The 20,140-nt window shown below is 37.1% G+C and overlaps 1 pseudogene; it reads right to left on the reverse strand.

Annotated features, from left to right (window-relative positions):
* Positions 1-11,313: 11,313 nt before the first annotated feature.
* Positions 11,314-14,705, reverse strand: LOC120180074 (annotated as a pseudogene).
* Between the last annotated feature and the right edge of the window lie 5,435 nt (positions 14,706-20,140).

Genomic DNA, 20,140 nt, shown 5'->3' on the forward strand with positions numbered 1-20,140 from the left:
CTGAACAATTATTTTATAATAATTATTCAAGTTATGAAACTTGAGATGTTTGAATGGAACAAAAAATATTTTACTCAGTTTTTATTAAAAATGTTTTGAATTTCTGATGTGACATTTGTAACTTGTATTGGTTCATGTATACGAGTTATGGGTGTTATAGAATGCAACACTCAAGAAAATAGTAAGTATCATGTTTTTGTTTGGGGTCACTTAGCATCACATAACTCACAACCCTCTTTACTTACAATAACACTTAAGGAAGACCTGGGTCTCATATCATCAGTGTCTCCTTAACACATAGTCAAGTCTGGGTCATAAAGCATCGACACTTGCCTGGCTAGTCTACTCTTCTAGAGTACTCGGGACATGTCTGTGTCTCATAGCATTGGCACAACATCCAAATAGCATTTTAAGTGCCTAAGAACTAGATTGGATATATCCAGATAATCCTTTCCCATTAATCTAGTGTCATTAAATAACTCGGGTGTCTTCATCATTTCTCGAGCATCAAACGAAGGCATAAGTCTTATGGAATCTTACCTCATTAAGACCTTATGTTATCACACAATTATTTGGGTTTCACTTGTATTCTTATGGAAGAGTATACCCCTTTAAAGAGCCCTCTAAATTCTCTCTTTCGAATCCCCACCAAAATTGTCCAAGGTTTCACGTGGGTATCAATACTCACCTGGGACTGTCGATACTCACTCCCTTCGGTATCGATACTTCCTTGGGTATCAATACCAAAATTGCATTCGATGTTTTAAAAAATTTCCAATATCTATACCCTACTGGATTATTGATAATACCCTATTGGTATCGGTACTCCATGGAGTATTGGTACTAAAATAACATACTGGAATTGATTTAGAACCCCGAGTATCGATACTAATCCTTGTGGTATCGATATCGTATAAACAGTACTGATACTCCCTGGTGAGTATTGATACCCTCTCACACTTATTCAAATTTTTAGCCTTTCGCGAAGAACAATATCAGTACTGTTCTTATAGTACCAAAACCCTTGATCCAGAACCTATGTTTTCACTCGTGAAAGCATTCCCAAATCACTTCTAAGGTACCCAAACATCCCTATTAGATGTTTAAGGATTATTTAGTATGCAAGGAACATAAAAGGTCGTCAATTTAAGATTTAACAACAATAAATCCTATTTTTCATGCTTAATTCCCACACCCAAGCGCATATAAAGATTCAAGAACACAACATGCATCAAAGCTCTATATTTTGAACTACAAGCAGTAGAGAAAGGTTAGGAATATGTTACCTTTTACCTAAGAGCTTCAAAAATGACCTCAAGCTCAACCAAGAGTCTCATTTCTTTTGCCTTGGCCCTTAGAGCTTTCACCCACTTCTCTCACTAGAACAAGCAAATGTAAGGGAGTTAATAACTCTCTCAAAGTCTTAGAATGTTAGAAGTAATATTTTTAAGATTTAGAAACGTTCTAGAGTTCTTTCTAAGCTTTAGAACTCAAAACCCTCCTTAAACATAACCTTGGCCACCATGGCCAAACCTCAAGGTTAAGAGCTCATTTTGAAGCTCTAGAGGAGATGATTGCCAATCTTACCTTCTTAATTTCGGACTAGGAGTGTAACCCAACAAAGTTCTCACCTTTAAATTTCTTGTTGGAAAAGAAGAGAAGAAGAATAAAGGTAGAAGAAGACAAGGGAAAAATGATGAGGAAAAATAGAATGGAAAGTGTCTTCCTATTTTTGTGTTTTAGCTTATGTGTGATTTCATCATCCAATTAAGGAAGATCAACCTTTGAAGTCCTTTAGGGGGAAATTGCACTCCTAGACCCCCTCATTTGTTGTATACTTGAAAATGCCCTTTTTAAGCCTTGTTGGGTTCAAGCCCAAACCAAAATAACTAGACGTTAACCCAAAACTTTCAAATAATTTCCTTAACCCATTTAAATCCATTTGGGTTTCACACAAAACTATTAACCCAAGAATTGAGGCTTTACAACTCTCTTATCCGTAAAAGAAATTTCATCCTCGAAATTTACCTTTGTGGGACATATGCAAAAACTAGAGCTGCATGTTCTCTTCGGTCTCCCACATTGCTTATTCGACCCCATGATACATATACAAAACCTTGACTAAGGGAATTTTCTTTCTTCTCAGCTCCTTGACCTCTCAATCCAATATCCTTATTGGTTCCTCTTCACAGGTCATGTCTTGGCTTACCTTGATTTTTTTCTAAGGGAATCACATGGGACGAGTTTGAACGATACCTCCTAAGCATCGACATATGAAAAATGTTATGGATTTGCTCCATCTCTGATGATAAAGCCAAACAATATGCTACAGGTGTGACCCTATGAAGAATCTCATACGACACAATGAAACGCTGAGCCAATTTCTCTTTTCGATCAAACTGTAACACTCATTTCCAAGGTGACACCTTAAAATATTGTCACTGACCTCAAATTCTATTTCATTTCACTTCAAATCTGCATATGATCTTTGTCGGTGGAAGGACTCTCTCAGTCATTCTTGAATCAGTTGAACATTCTCTTTCACATCATAGATCAAATCAGGCCCAACTAGCTTTCTATCACTAATTTCTGTCCAACACAAGGGCATTCTAAACTTATCCCATACAAGGCCTCATACGGAGCCATTTGGATGCTTGACTATTAGCTATTGTTGTAGGAAAACCCAACTAATAGAAGATGATCCTCCCAATTGTCCTCGAGGTTAATCACACAACATTGAAACATATCCTCTAAGATTTGGATCACACACTCCGACTGACCATCGGTATATGGGTGGAAAACAGTGCTAAAATGCAATCGGGTTCCCAAAACCTTATGAAGCACCCTCCAAAACCTCGAAGTAAAGCACGAATCTCAATCGGAGAAAATCGATGTTGGGACCCCATTCAATCTCACTATCTCTTGGATGTATAACCTAGCCAACCTCTCTAGGGTGAAGTCTACATGAATATATAGGAAGTGAGCATACTTGGTAAATCGGTCGACCACTACCCAAATAGAGTCGTGTCTCATTTGCATTATAGGCAACCCTGTCACGAAGTCCATGGGCACCCTATCCCATTTCCACTATGGAATCTTAATGGATTGGAGTAACCCTGAAGGAACCTGATATTCCGCCTTCACTTGTTGGCATGCCAAACATCTGGATACAAACTCAGATATTTCCTTTTTCATGCCCAGCCACCATTATAACTGACAAAGATCTTGGTACATTTTGTTTCCTCCCAGGTGAAATGAAAACCGACTATAGTGCACCTCACCAAGAATTTTAGCTCGTAACTCACTGACTGACGAAGCACATAACCGTCCCTGATAATATAACACATCACTATCATTCAATTCAAAACCCAACGCTTCACCCCAACGAGTCTGCTTAACCTTGTTTATCAGAAGGGTGTTAGTCCTCTGAAGTTACTTGACTTCTTTAACTAACTCAGGCTCTACTCATAACTCTGTTAGTAGTCCTCTATCAGCAATCAACCCTAGACATGAAAGTATAGCTCGAAGATCTGATATTGTCTTTCTACTCAAAACATCAACTATTACGTTTGCTTTACCCGGATAATAGTCGACCACGTAGTAATAATCCTTGATCAACTCTATCCAACGTCGTTGTCTTACGTTCAACTCCTTTTACGAAAGTAAGTATTTCAGCCTCTTATGGTCGGTGAAGATATAACACTTCTCCCCTAAAATATAGTGCCTTCAAATCTTCAAGACAAAGACCACAACAGTTAACTCCAAATTGTGAGTAGGGAGTTGCATTCATGTGGTTTGAGCTGTCGGGATGTATACGCAACCACTTAGCCCTCTTGTATTAATACACAACCTAAATCATTTAATGAGGCGTCGCTAAACACTGTATAATACTTTCCCAGTTCTGGTTGCGTCAATATCGATGCTTGGGTCAAGATCTCTTTTAGTCTTTCAAAACTCTGCTGACGATTGTTGTCCCAAACAAATGGAACTCCTTTTTGCAGCAGTTTTTTCATCGGTGCGTCAATCATAGAAAACCTCTTTACAAAATGCTGGGAATAACCAGTAAGTCCCAGAAAACTACGCACCTCGGTTATATTCTTTGGTGGTTCCCACTCGACTACAACTTTGATATTTTGTGGGTTTATATAGATACCTTCAACGACAACCATGTGACTCAATAAGGGAATCTCTGCTAGCTAAAACTCACACTTATTAAACTTGGTATACAACTGAGGCTCTTTCAAAATATGTAAAACGATGCGAATGTGATAGTCGTTCTCTTTTTGGGAATACAAGTGCACCAAGATGTTATCGATAAACAACACTACGAATTGGTCCAAGTACTAATGGAAGATTCTATTCATCAAATTCATAAACACTGCTGGCGCGTTAGTGAGACCGAAAGGCATCACTAAAAACTCGTAATGATCATACTAAGTTTGAAACGCATTTTTTGCTATGTCGGCCTCTTTAACTTTTAACTAATAACTCCCCGACCTCAAATCGATCTTGGAAAACACTTTAGCTCCCCTGAACTGGTCAAATAAATCGTTGATCCTTGGAAGTGGATATCGATTCTTCACGATTAGTTTATTTAATTGGCGATAGTCAATAAAGAACCTCATTAAGCCATCTTTCTTATTTACAAACAACATCGGTACTCCCCACAATGATACACTAGGGTGGATGAATCCTCGCTCCAAAAGCTCCTGAATTTGGGCCTTCAGTTCCTTCAACTCCATCGGTGCCATGCGATAGGGAGCAATGGGCGCTAGAGCTGAACCTGGCATAACCTCAATGCCAAACTCTAGTTCTCTGTTGGGTGGTAAACTCAATAACTCTTTTGGGAAGACATCCAGAAAGTCTCTCACGCATGAATCTCTTTTAGATCAAGACTAGGAATTCGACTGACGATGACGTGAGCTAAGACTACCTCATAACTTGTACCAATCAACTTATGAACCTCCAAGACCATAACGACTCTCGAGGCACAACTAAGATCCTTGCTAGCCATCGAAACTTTGGTACCATCCGATTTACGCAGTTTGAGCTGCCTCACTCTACACCTCAAACTTGATTCATGCTCGATTAGCCAATCCATCCTAAGGATTATATCAAACTCTTGGAATAACAATTCTATCAAGTCAGTGAGAAATGTCTAATCTTGAATCTCTACGGAACATATACAGTGGACTTTATCCACCATCACATCTAAACCTAAAGGGCTTGACACACGGACTTTAACCTCTAAATCCTCAACTGGGATATCCCTCTCTTGGATAAGGTCATAACAGATTTAAGAATGAGTTGATTTGAGATCTATCAATACAGTGACTAACATGCCAAAAAACTATAAATATCCTAAGATGATGTCGGTAGGCTTGTAATCCTCATGAGCTCTGATAGCGTATTGGCGAGAAGCAACTCTAGCCTCAGGCCCAACTACTGATCTGGTGGTACCCTTACTCTGCTGCCCAGAAGCGGTACTACCTCCTCTCTGATAAGATCCTCGACCCCTCTGCACAGACTGAGTCGATCTCTGAGTAGGAAGTATGGTACTCCCTGCCTCAGGACAATCTCTGACAATGTGCTCGAGGGAATCACATCTATAACAAGCTCAAAAAATCCCATGGCACTCCCCTGAGTGCCTCTTGCCACAATATCTACAAGTAGTGATCTACATAGTCTAATTAGATTCATCGATACTCACCACGAATGTTGAAGTCAGATGTTTTCTGCGGCCTTCGGATCCCTCTCCGTGGCTCAACCCCTGTAACGACCTCTAAGACTGAAATAAGAAAGGTCTCCATGATCCCCGGGAGTCTCTAGCCCTCTTGGTCGATGTCTGAAATGGTCCAACAGTGTCAGGTGCTCGGTGACTCTACCCTGTAGAATCACTCATCATACTGGTATTCCTTCTTATGATCCTCTCAATCGCCTTAGCCTAGAAGTTTAGCTTGACAAAGACTCTAGGTGGGACAATTTCCAGATGGGTGAGAATGTCAATATAGAGTCTCTCTCTGAACCTCTTACAACGGTTCTCATCGGTAGAAATCAACTAGGGTGCATAGCGACTCAAGAACTCACTCTCATACTCGTAGACCGAGCGATCTCCATGAGTCAAATGTGCAAACTTATCTTTCAAATCATTGGCGTGGGGTCTCACCTATGTATTTTCCTTTAAACTCAGACAGAAAAAACTCTCACGTCGAACGTTTGAGCTCTAGTGCCAACTCTACTATCTCCCACCAGTCAATTGCATCACCCTTCAGTAGGGCGGTTATGCACTCAAGGTTACCCTCAGCGGTAAGATGAAGCTATCGCAGGGTGCGAAGGGTCTCATGGAGCCACTGATCGACAGCTATAGGATTATCCTCATATGATCTGAAGAAGTTAGTGGTTTTGTAACGGTGGAGTCTCTAGACAGGGGACTCCTGAGGGGCTACCAAAGGTGAAGTGGGTAGTGCAGGTGTTGCGGGTGCTCTAGAGATAACCCTAACTATGTGCCTTAGCGCCTACGTGAGGTTATGAAAGAATGTCACCTCATCAATGTTTGCCTCCTCCGAAACACCCATGTCCACAGAGTTGGAAACAAACTCATCCCCAGTGTCCCCAACTAATGAGGCATGAATCTCCTCACGACCTTCCTGCTATGGGTGGGATCGTCAGCCATAACCTACGATTTTCAAGAAGAGTAAAGAGTCAACATCTCCATTTCCAGAAAGTTTAAGTATGCTTAACACTCTATAGGCATGTATTTCACGGAAACTTAACGACTTTAACATGCGAGTCCTAAAAATGACTAAACTTAATGCTCTGATATCACTAAATGTAATATCCTAACCCAATTCGACTTGAAGATCATTGAATTATGATGTCACACGAAACTACATAAGTGGTTAACATTTTTTTGAAAATGTTTCATCAAATAAAATCCATAAAATCCAAATACCATGTAAATACAAAACATAAGTATTTAAAATATTAAAGAGTTCCCGACATAAGTTTCTAAATATATTAGAAATCAGAATACAGATTTTATGACTCAAATACAAATAAGGGTCTACGATAGTACATGCTCACTAAAATACTCGAGACGTACTTTAAAAATGATCAATTCTGGCTTGCTCTAAAATCGGCGACGTACTCCTCGATCCGACATCTAAGGACCTATGCACGAAAACACATTCCATACGCTGAGCTCACAAGCTCAGTGCCATATTAATAAATGGGCTATACTACATGCATACAACATATAAGCATGATACAATATAATGAATAACGAATCCAACACTCAAGTAAACAGTAAGTATCATGGTGTAGTTCGGGGTCACTTAGCATCACGAAACTCACACCCCTCTTTACTTACAACAATACTTAAGGAATACTTGGATTACATAGCATCAATGTCTCCTTAAAACTTGGGTCAAGTCTGGGTCACGAAGTATTGGTACTTGCCCGACTAGTCTACTCTTCTATAGTAGTCGAGACATGTCCTATTCATATAGCATCAACACAATATCCAACTAGTATTTTAAGTGTCTAAGTACTATATTGGATATATCCGAATAATCCTTACTTATTCATCTAGCATTATTAAGTAACTTGGGTGTCCTCGTCGTTTCTCAAGCATCAAACAAAGGCATAAGTCTTATGGAATCTTACCTCATTAAGACCTTATGTTATCACACAATTATTCGGGTTTCACTTGCATTCTTATGGAAGAGTATAGCCCTTTAAAGAGCCCCTCAAACTCTCTCTCGAATCCCCTGCCAAAATTGTCCAAAGTTTCACGTGGGTATCGATACTCACTTAGAGTATCAATACTCACCCTCTTCTGTATCGATAATCCATCAATTGTTGATACCATAATTACATTCGATGTTTTGGAAAATATCCCAGTATCGATACCCCTACTAGGAGTATAGATACTACCCTATTGGTATCGATTCTCACTGGAGTATCGGTATCAAAATAACATACTAGAATCAATTTGGAACCCCAAGTATCGATACCGTATGAACAATATTGATACTTCTTGGTGAGTATCGATACCCTCTCACACTTATTCAAATTTTCAGCCTTCCACGAACAACAATATCGATATTGTTCTTACAATACCAATACCCTCGACCTAGAACCTCTATTTTCACTTGTAAAAGCACTCTCAAATCACTCCTAAGGTACCCCCAAACATCCCCATTTAGTGTTTAAGGCTTATTTAGTATGCAAGAGACATGAAAGGTCGTAACTTTAAGCTTTAACAACAACAAATCCAGTTTTTCATGCTTAAATCCCCCAGCCAGGTGCATACAAAAATTCAAACACACAACATGCACCAAAGCTCTATATTTTGAATTATAAGCAATACATAAAGGTTAATAATATGTTACATTTCACCTAAGAGTTGCAAAAACAACCTCAAGCTCAACCTAGAGTCTTATTTCCTTTGCCTAGGCCTTTAGAGCTTTCATCCACTTCTCTCATTAGTACAAGAAAATGTAAGGGAGTTATTAACTCTCTAAAAGGCTTTGAACGTTAGAAGTAAGATTTCTAAGATTTAGAAACGTTATAGAGTTCTTCCTAAGCTTTAAAACTCAAAAACCTCCTTAAACCCAACCTTGGCCACCATAGCTAAACCTCAAGGTTAAGAGCTCATTTTGAAGCTCTAGAGGAGATGATTATCTATCTTACCTTCTTAATTTCATACTAGGAGTGTAACCCAACAAAGTTCTCACCTTTAAATTTCTTGTTGACAAAGAAGAGAAGAAGAAAAACAAAGGTAGAAGAAGATAAAGGAAAAATGGTGTGGAAAAAGTGAATGAAAAGTTTCTTCCTATTTTGGTGTTTTAGCTTATGCGTGATTTCATCATCCCATTAAGTTGGATCAGCCTTTGAAGTCCTTTAGGGGAAATTTCTCTCCTAGTAACCGTTGTTGCTCGTTGCTGCCTGACTGCCGGTTGACCAATGACTAGTAAATTTTGAATTTGAAGGAATGTTCCCCTATTTTTTTTTAAATATATATATATATATATATTAATTTTTTTAAAAATATTTTTTTATTAGACTCATCACCTCGACGTGACGAGTTATTAAAATCCAAATAAAATAATAACCCACGTATGGACCATAATCTGTGGACCATTAAAAACTAATATATGAGGAAACTCGTCATGTCGAGGCCACGTCAGTGTTCACTATACAGAATACCATATTTCCCAAAATAATTTTTGGGTAGGTCCAATACCCTAAATAATTTAACCACCTGGGGTATTGGGCCAAAAAAACCTTATATATCTACACTTCTACTATTAACGAGAGGATGATACTTCCAACGCTTATTATACTTTTAGGTATCTATATTATATCTTAAATTAATTTTAGTGATTAAATTTTTTTTTCGTTATAAATAGGTGTCTAATGTTTTCTCCATTACACTTTTAGGTGCCTACCGTTAAAAAAACCTCATCAAATGACATGTGTCATGTTTATATTTTTAATTTTTTTTAAAAAAAGTAAAATATTTTTTTAAATGAACGTGTCGCGTTTCAGTTAACTTTTTTTAACAGTAAGACCTAAAAGAGTCGGATCGTCAAAAAAAATCGAGGAGTCAAAAAAATTCGAGTTATTAGAGTTGACAAGTCATATTTTACAACTCGAACTTAACTTGAAATTTTTTTCGAGTCGAGTTATTCAAGTTTTTGTAATAATTTTATTATAATTATTTATAGTATTATGACAATGATTTGTTCCGATTTTTTTGACTTTATCTATCCATAATATATATATATTATTCTTTTTTATTATAATGTTATTTAATATATCAAATACAATCTAAAATTATGAAATATATTCATAATATTATATTTTAAACAAAGTATTTTGAGGGTGAAATATTGATGAGAGTATAAATGAGTCAAGGAATTGATGAGAAGAAAGAATTTGCAAACAACTGTAGTCAAAAGACCAAATTGAGTAAAATGTAAAGTTTAGGGACTAAATAAAAGGACAATATATCTTTAGTTAAAAAATAACAATTAAAGTTTCATGTTTATTCTATTGTGGTATATGAGCATGTGGTTAAAATTTGGTAAAAAATGACTTAAAATAAATCACAAATTGAAGGAATAAGGAGATTATGAAAAATTGAAGGACTAAATTGAAAAATAAAAAATTTTGTTATCAAAAAGAGGAATTGAAAGTACATATGTATTTTACTATGGTTTAGGAGCATGTGGTTCAAATTTGGTAAAAAAAAGGGGGACTTAAAATAAATGATGAATTGAAGAAATAAGGAGATTATGAAAAATTGAAAAACTAAATTGAAAAATAAAAAACAAATGTTATCGAAAAGAGGAATTGAAGGTACACATGTATTCTACTATTGTTTAGGAGCATGTGGTTCAAATTTGGAAAAAATGGACTTAAAATGAAGGAGGAATTGAAGAAATAATGAAATCATGGACTAAATCGTAAAATTATCAAAGTATTAGGTCAAATTTTTTGTTTTTCGAATAACTCAAAATTCAAAATTTCAACTTGAAACGAACTCAAAAATTGAATTTATAATTCAAATTAACTCAAATAACTCAAAATTGATAAAAAAAAATTTGATTTTTTATTCTAGTCGAGTTTTGTTTACCCCTACAACTACGTACTCAACTTAAAGTTCTGATAAATTTTGTTTGTTTGCAAGGATACCGTTGAAAGATATTTTGGTCCAAACTTTTAAAACCGACAGTTATTATATTTTCGGGATAAAATTTTAAGATTAAAACAAAAAATTATTGTGCTTTCGAGATAAATATTGGGGAATTAAAAAGATGAAGATCCTTCGTTATGATACTTGCATAATGTGAAATGTCTTAATTGTTGAATCCTAAGAACATGTTTCACAGGTTTTGCAATACCTTTTGGAAGGCATCATAGGACTTGTGGGCATGCAGCTTCCTTCACGGAAGTTCCCGCAACTTCCCTCCGGCATTCCGTAGGTAGCGAAGTTTATTTTCGAAATTTTCTGCCCCGGAGGACACCATAAATGTGCTTTCGGTCTACTGATTCTTCCCGAGGTTAGCACTCCTCGTTTCTTCATCGTCGGCTACCCTTCGAATATATCGGCACATACACTTGTAGTTGTTCATTTGGCCAGAGCAATCCCGTTCGGATCGCCTCCCCATTCTTCGAACACGACGGAAATTTCCACTCGGCTTCAGCCATGAACGTGGAACATGGTACCTGCAAGTGAAAAACTCGATTAATACTACGTATCTTTGAATCTGGTCCGACAAATAATAACCGAAACCGAATAGTTTCTCACCATCTTTGAGAAGGCTCTCCGCAGTTTGTTCAGCATTTACTTTCGGTGTAAGTTCCGGCATAGTCACAAGCACCACATTCCCCACGGGCTATATATTCAGGCCAGTGGCGTCCAATACTCTGGCCATTGATCCATACTTGCCCTTTTCCCATGCTACTCATATCCAACCTACCGGTTCATCGCGTTCGGATGCATCGAAAGTAGTCTGCAGAAAAACAGATGTTAAAAATTTAAATCTGGTTTTGTTTCCAAACATGGTATCTGTTTCACCAAAACATGGAAATCTGCTAACCTTGTACCAGGTCAAAGATTGTTTCTCCGCCAACAGTGATCCTCCAACCCATTCGATGGAGGAGCTGCCGCTAATGGTGTAAAGGTTTAAGGCTTCCCCTTTAAGACCAATCTGCTCAGGATCATGCCAGCATAGTGTATTAATATACATGAAATGAAACCACTTTATCTTTCAGCAATATTCAACAAACCTTGTAGGACCATTTCTGCTTAGATATGTCCTTGTCCCCTCATTGAGACCCTTCAATGCAACAGGTCCTAGAACGCCAACATTCCATGTCTCGAAATGAGTTCCGACATTCTGAAACATATTAAATTTGATGATCAACGTTTAGATATGCTATTTTCCAACTATAGTTGAAGTTAACGAAAAACTAAAGCCTTGTCGAGGAAGTGGAAAAACGGACCTGGAGTCCGACTGCAACGCTTAATAACGAAATCTTGTTAACCCCGGGTATCAGCTTGACATTGTTGCTGAATGTTAACTTTGGATTTTCTAGTGCCCGCAGTCCCTGCTAGTTGACCATTGATGAAAACAAGCAAAGCATGACCAGCTGACCATATGGTGAGAAGAGGATCTTGTCCAGTCTTCAGAAACGCTTCACTAGGATCAATGTTTACACTGATGGAACAAGAGCATGTTAAGAAAATCGAATAGAATCACCGAGACAACTCGTCTTTTACTCGGAAATATCGTCGTCACTCGAGATCACTCACTCCGTCATGTACCACAAGTAATCAGAAGCATCCCTGGTGATAAAGATCTGTTCCCAGAGCCCATCATGTACAGTTACATTTGGATCATCAGCAGAGGGGCCTTTCTTCGTTGTACGATTTCCAAGAAAATCCGGCATTTACTGGCACCATCTGCTTCTCCGAGCTCTGAGCACCAAGCTGTGAAACAATCACAACAGGTGTTAGATATTTACATTAACCAGCTTTAAATGTGAACTAGAGTGTTTTTTTTACCCTGGCAGTGTTGAAAACAGCAGTTTTACAGTCATGAAGGATGCTGATGGACCAACGTGGTGACTCATATTGTGCACTTCCAAAAGTTACATTCACAGAGTAGTTTGTATCATAGTTTGCAAGGAATGCAGCACAGTTTCCTGATCTTGAACTGAATACATGAGCCTGCAAATCGAAACGATTATAAAAAAATCATGAGAAGAACGAACTCCGAATTTTAATCCGGAATTTCCTTAATCTCCTTTGAAATAGTGGAAAAAATTACCTCCTGGTTACATCCGAGTGATGTCACTTTAGGATCTGCAGAAACTAAAGCTGCTTCACATAACTTGATGGCTCTATGTAAATCTCTCAGATGTCCCCATTTTGGTTCCCTTGGTAGTCCTTGTATAAGATGAAAAACAAATTTAGAACCTAGATTGTTCATCGTGAAACAGGTAATAAAATCGTTTCGGTCTTAGGTCTGACTGCAGTTCATATTTACTTACCGTATTCATCGATAGGAGCATCGTAATCATAGGTAGTAGCAAAGAAAGGACCACCCACCGTCCGGCCAAAATTCGTTCCTCCATGGTACTGGGGCAAAAGGATTTCAAAATGGTTAAAATTAAAGCTGTTGATCTTTCAGTTCACTGCAATAAAATGCACAAGAGAGACGGAAGAATTGGATACCATATGTAATTAACAACCACCATTTTGTATGAACCTTGCAACTGAAAATGCTATGTCTTCTGCTGGTCTGATAGGCACTGCGCCAGCAAACTCCGTATACCTTCGGTTTACATTTCGCAGTTCTCGGTATGACTTACCAGCCAGTCCAGTTCTCAGTCCACATCTTTGGTTTATATTTCGCATTGGGTGTAAAATTTTAACAGTAGAATCCGTTGCAGGTGTTTTTCTGTCACAGTATAAAGGAATCATATTCCGGAATAGACTCTAGTGTCAATACGGATACTTCAAGAAAAATAAAGAGTTCGAGCAACATAGTTTGATCATGTCATGTCACAAGGTCATGCCACAGGGTCAGGAGCATCATCTTGTTTGCACATGATCCATGGGACACCAGTGTCGAGTCCAACTGCCATTTGTGCAGCCCATTTGGTGTAAACTTTGCCCGGATCACCGATATCCCATTCGACGGGACCGAATTCATTCTCAATCTGTCATTATAAGATTCATCAATGTTGAAGCAAAAACAACTGGAAAAGAAGAAAACCCAATACGATTTCTCCAAACATGAGACATAATTATTGGACCCCCTTGAGTCTCAAACAGCTTTTCAGCTTTCACATGTTGACTATCTTCTCTGTGAATCCTTGCATTGCAGCCTATATACAATGCACTCAATATATTAAAATAAACAAATCAAATACACCAAAGTGTGTGTGTGTGTGTATATCAAAGTTGTTAACCTTGAAAGGTTCATTATCAGCCCTGAAAACAATGCCAGGGACATATTTGAGCCAAACAGGAAACCCCCTGAACCAGAAGAACAGATCATATTAAATGAATCTGCATAAAACTTAAAGATGAATTCACAAAAAAGTTAATATTATCATTACCCAAAGTTCCATTCAGCACAAATATAAGGACCAATCCGGAGATGAACGTAAAGGCCAGCTTGTTGGACCACCTTAATGAATCGAACCAGGTCATATCTATCCTCAAAATAATACTGCAAAATTGAAACAAAAGGCAATGAAAAAAAAAAAGATGAACTTTATAAATAAATTTGATTGCAACGTCCATTACATTTCCAGGAGAAGGCTCATGTCCATCCCAGAAAACGTAAGTTTGTATAACATCCAAGCCTCCTCCTTTGGCCTTTTCTATGAGATCAGGCCATATCTGCACATTAAAAAAAAAGGTAAATTTTATTATTATTTTTTTCATTTACAAAAATGAGCTTTGAACTTTGAAACTGTATAAAGAAGAATATTATAATACCTCGGGAGTACTCCTGGGATAATGAATCGAACCAGAAAGAAGAATCCTTCTGCTGCCACTAATGATGATAGCTTTGCTATCATAAGAGACAGTAGCTAAAACTGAGAAAACCCAGGAAGAAAACAACAGCCATAACATGAACAAATCGACCACTTTTGACATGTTCTTTGTTCCACACTATCAGCACTTCAAAAAAAGCAATGAGCTTTCTGTTTTGTCTTTGTACAGCAAAAGTGTTCTGTAGCGGTGTTTTTAGCGGCGTTTGGAGAGTAAACGCCACAAAAGTTAAACATATAGCGGCGTTTGGAGAGTAAACGCCACAAAAGTTAAACATATAGCAGTGTTTTTAATTCAAACGCCACAAACTTAGACTTTAGCGGCGTTTTTTGTACAAACGCTGCCATAGAGTGGAAATATTGCGGCGTTTTACCAAAAATGCCGCCAAAGGGTGGTATATAGTGGCGTTTTTACAACAAACGCCGCAATTAAGATTAGGTTTGCGTCGTTTTTAAATAAACGCCACAAAAGTGTTAATAAATAGCGGCATTTATAATGAAAACGCCGCAATTGAGTGTTAATTTAGCGGCGTTTATACCACAAACGCCGTAATAGATTTGTAAATTAGTTGCGTTTATACCACAAACGCCGCAATATAGTGATAAATTAGCGGTGTTTATATCTAAAACGCCGCAATAAATAATACTTTAGCATCATTTTTTGACAAATGCCACAATAGTGTTGATTAATAGGGGCGTTTTTTGTATAAACGCCGCAAAATGTTTAATATATTGTCCTCCCTTTTCTCCTACCTGAACCCTAAAATCATTTCAACTCTTCTTCCCTCACAGTTTCTTCTCGGGAACAACAACGACCCTCGCACGATTCCAAGCGACGTCATCTTTTGTCTGTCCCGACAACCAAATCGGCCCTCTCACCGACGAACTATAACACAATTTCACGGTTTGATCCCTGTTATCACTAATGATCTTTTTCATTTTTGTTTTTGTTGGTTTTCTGAAAATTGGAAAAACCCAGAAAGCTTACATATTTGAGAAAAAAAAAGAGAGTAGGTGTTGCCTTGAGTAAGAGTAATTATCGTAGGAATGTCTACGTGGCGTATTTGCTCTGACGATGGATCAAATTATCGTTGGGAGGCTATCGGTCTGGTCTCGCTGTCGAAATTCGATGATGACTCGAAAGGAATTCCTATTGCTCCATACCCTTCCATGGCCGATCTCCTACTTGAAGGTAATAATCTATGAATCTTTCTGCCGATATATTTCCCTTTTTGTACGGTCGCTCAAATTTCATAAATCGTACGTATGTAGGATCTTCGAAGCTTATTGAGAACGATGATAGAGGAATGGATAAATACCCGATGTTTAGAACCAAATTTGGTAACTCTGTGGTGTTAAAAGAATCTTCAATTGCAAAAGCAATATCGATCCTCAATGAACACGATGTTGCCTCTACTTTTACTCCAAGTAAACGTTTATATCATCTATTTAAATTTATTTTAATGTTTGATTCAGTTCCCAAGCCACCTCCAATCAAGTTTCATACTGTAGGTGGAGGGTCGTTATCTGTTTCAAGTGAAGCACTGAAGCGCGCAAGGAGTCTTCTTGGTGAACCGGAGGTAGGAGATTTATTTGGTGAAATGGATGAAGAGTTTCTCCATATAGAGTTTACACATAGGAAAAACTTAACGATGCGTCGTTAAACAAGGAAAAAACTTTCCTATGTCCTTTCCCCACGAAGAAGCAATGAAGACTAAATTGTAGTGAACAATATGGTGAAGACTATTTATGCATAACTTTAATGATTATAAATTATAATGTATTTTGTTGTTAAGTGCTTTTATGCATAACTTCTGTCTTAATTAAAATGTATGGTTGTTGTTAATTACATAAAAGTACATGGTAGTAAATTTAGTTTAAGTAGAGAAGAAATGAAATATTTAAAATCTGTCAATCTTATATAAATAAATAACCTTTTGCGGCGTTTTTATACAAACGGCACAGTAGGTTTCATCAATAGTGGCGTTTGTATCTAGAAACGCCGCAATAAGTTCATTAATAGTGTCATTTTAGTAGCAAACGCCGCAATAAAGTTTACTTTAGCGGCGTTTGTCAAACGCTGCGATAGGCTTTATCAATCGTGGCGTTTTTATAAAAAAACGCCGCAATAGGTACATACATACATTTAATTTAATTTAATGTTTATCAAATAGCGGCGTTTCTTCAAAAAATGCCGCAATAGGTTTATTAATAGTGGCATTTTAGTAACAAACGTCACAATAAAGTGTACGTTAGCGACGTTTGTCTTCAAACGCCGCGATAGGCTTTATCAATCGTGGCGTTTTTACAAAAAAACGCTGCGATAGGTACGTACATACATTTAATTTAATGTTTATCAAATAGCGGCGTTTCTTCAAAAAACGCAGCGATAGAGTAGTAATATAGTGGCGTTTGTGCTACAAACGCCGCAATAGGGTTATTTTTTAGTTGTGAATTTTCCAATAAACGCTGCGATATAGTGGTAATTTAGAGGCATTTTTATAAAAGTGCCACAGTAGGTTTCATCAATAGTGGCGTTTGTATCTAAAAACGCCGCAATAGGTTCAGTCATAGTGGCGTTTTAGTAACAAACGCCGCAATAAAGTTTACGTTAGCAGCGTTTGTCTCCAAACGTCGTGATATGCTTTATTAAGCGTGGCGTTTTTTAGAAAATGCCGCAAAATAAATTGTCTTTTATATCACAAAACCTATCCCTTTTTCCTTTTTCACGAGTTGCGCCCCCACCCTTCTGTTTTCTCTCTTTCAACCCCACCGTTGTGCACTCAGCCCATCTCCGTCACTATTCATAGTTAAGGGTAAGTTCATCGGTCTTATTCCCTAAATCCCCTCACGTTGTGACCCTTGTTTTCGTTGTCGTTGGATGCTGTTTTGGAGTGCGAAACCAATAGCTTTGGCTCACAATCACCGTCGTTGGGGTGTTTTTCGGCCGATTAAGGCTACCGTGGGGTTGGGTTTTCGTCGAGGTAGGGCTTAGCCGACTTGGTTCGCGGTTGGTCGGCTCTGGTTCATCGTGGGAGCCTCTGCAGTTTGCTTTCTCCTTACATTGTCGGTGTTGCTGGGAGTTTAAGGTCACAGCAACGTTGGCCGATTTTGAGGTATGTTTTCCACAGCCTTTCAGCCATAAATATTAATTATACACATATTATGGGGTTAGAATTATAAGATATTTTTAGGATCATTTTCTGAAAATAGACTAATGTGTAATATCGGTTTTTTGAATGTTCAATTGACCTGCTTTAATTAATTAGAGTTCCTTATGGGGTCTATGGAAAAGTTTATATTTGAAATGTCCAACTAAATTATGCACAGATTCCCGTTAGTTAATATTATTTTGATTTTTTATTTATGTTGGTGGATTCCTTTTTTTCAAGATAATTTAAGCTTTTTACCGTATCTTTGCGAATGTTTCAGATTAACTGCTCGTGTTTTTCTGTGGCGTTTTGATCTCCATATTAACAGTGATATACTGTATTTTTGCTAATTAGGCACGGTTTCTATCATTGTTCTACTCACCTAACAGCTCCATTCAATAAAATTCTCTGAAGTGAATTATTACTGATAATATAATAGCTTAAAACATGTATTCGTGGATCAACTATGATTGATTTTCTTGGCCGTACATATCCTATTTGAAAAATAGTGATCATGGGAATTTTAAGATCTGGACCAGGTTTTCTTTCGGATTGATTTCTGTAAGCAATCAATAACCGGTGACTGGTGAATTGGAACTGCACTATCTATTTCGGACCACCATTTTACCTGACTGCTGTAATGATCAGAAGCGTCGTTGATCTGAGCTCAGCTGAAAATTGAAATCACATCAATCGCCCTTCAATATTGCAAAACATGCAAATTACTTTTTTCTTTCGTTAAATGAAATTTACTTTAATTAAGTTGAAGCTGAAGTTATGTAAGAGCCGTATGGTATCTAGCATTAGTTGTTTAGAAGCTTCATTGGCATTTAGAGGTTGCATTGTGTTCGATTGAATAATGATGTGTTCTATTCGTAGTTGGCCAATTATTTGATTGCTAGTTTATAGCACGTAATAGATCAACTCTGTCCGGTTCAAAGAAACTGAGAAGTCTAGAAATACCTAGAAAGTGAAATATCTGTCATACACGGTTACGCCAATGCCCCTTGACCTCTATGGAAAACAATGAAGTCTGATTTGTCATGTTGTCTTTTTCCCTTTACCTTTCAATTAGAGTTTGAAACCATCAAGGTAAGCAATTCATTAGAGTAACTGTTTTGCTGCCGAACGTTGTTTACTGAATTTGGACAAATAATTCTGTGCTTGGACTACTTTTGTTTGTACAGTTGTATGACTAGTTATGATGTGTGATCGAATGCTTGGTGAATCTTGACAGGCACCAGTTTTGTCACGATGATGTTCTGTCTGTGTACCTATATTGGTTATGTGGATATCAACAATGTAGCATCGTTTTTGATTCTGTATAATAGATTTCTCTTTTGATACAGTGTTGCTTTTTATAGAAAAAATGGCTTTGTTGCGTTCGGTTTGAATTTAAAGCATGTACGTACATGCAATGAATATAAACATTTGATAATTAGTTCAAATGTTTCATCTTTAAGGTAATATTGCTTTTAAAAATCATTCGAATATTTATACTTAGAAACATTCGGTTGACTTAATTGTTATTTAAAAGCATAGAACTATTAAATGTGTTAAAGAATAGCTAATTTTTTAACAATATTTTATGCTTTCACCGTTGGAAATAAGTACACAATTACATGCATATTTAAGATACTAAAGAAATGCTTGAGCGTATGTGTGGGGAGAGAATTGTGGGTTCATGATAGAAAGTGGTATAGTTTGTTTGTTGTCTTATTTTGTATTGTTGTCTTATTTCATTTTCATATTGATTTTAAGAGACAAATGAAGTATTGATTTATTTGTGTTGTTTTGGTTGCCGATAATAGGTGGTTTTTCTTGTATTATCTACACTTAAATTTACTGTTATCTGTTGTAAACAACTCAGCTTGTTTGATTAGAGGTAAGCCCTCAATTTCATATTAATTAATTTGTTTATTATAATTTTAAATATCTAGTGACAAGCATTATCTATACTTAAATCCAAATGTTACAGAAAACTATGCTAAGATGATGCAAGTCCTTTAACACTTCAATAATGGTTTAGTTGATTGTTTCCCCTTTAAAGTTATTAATTAATCCAAATAATTAACACAATAATGGTTTAGTTGATTGTTTCCCTTTTAAAGATATTTAGCTTTCTGAATAGACATTGTATAGTTGGCTCTTCTGATTTAAAATTAACTACCAGTGCTAATCTTTCAGCTATTTAAAGTTTGATAGTCCAATTATAGATCTATTAGTTTAGTTTCTACCGATGTTTAGTAGGTTCAAAATCAAAGGAACTTGATGATATATACCAATTATTGGAATCTAGGTTCTAAATTTATCTATAATATTATCAATTAACATTTGAATTTGAAACTCCAGAAATACGAAATGGATAAGAGTTGGATGGATTTCTCAAGGGTTAGTGTCGAATATCG

This window comes from Hibiscus syriacus, unplaced genomic scaffold (genome assembly GCF_006381635.1).
Source record: "Hibiscus syriacus cultivar Baekdansim isolate YM2019G1 unplaced genomic scaffold, ASM638163v2 tig00112488_pilon, whole genome shotgun sequence".
In the NCBI taxonomy this organism is placed as follows: domain Eukaryota; kingdom Viridiplantae; phylum Streptophyta; class Magnoliopsida; order Malvales; family Malvaceae; genus Hibiscus; species Hibiscus syriacus.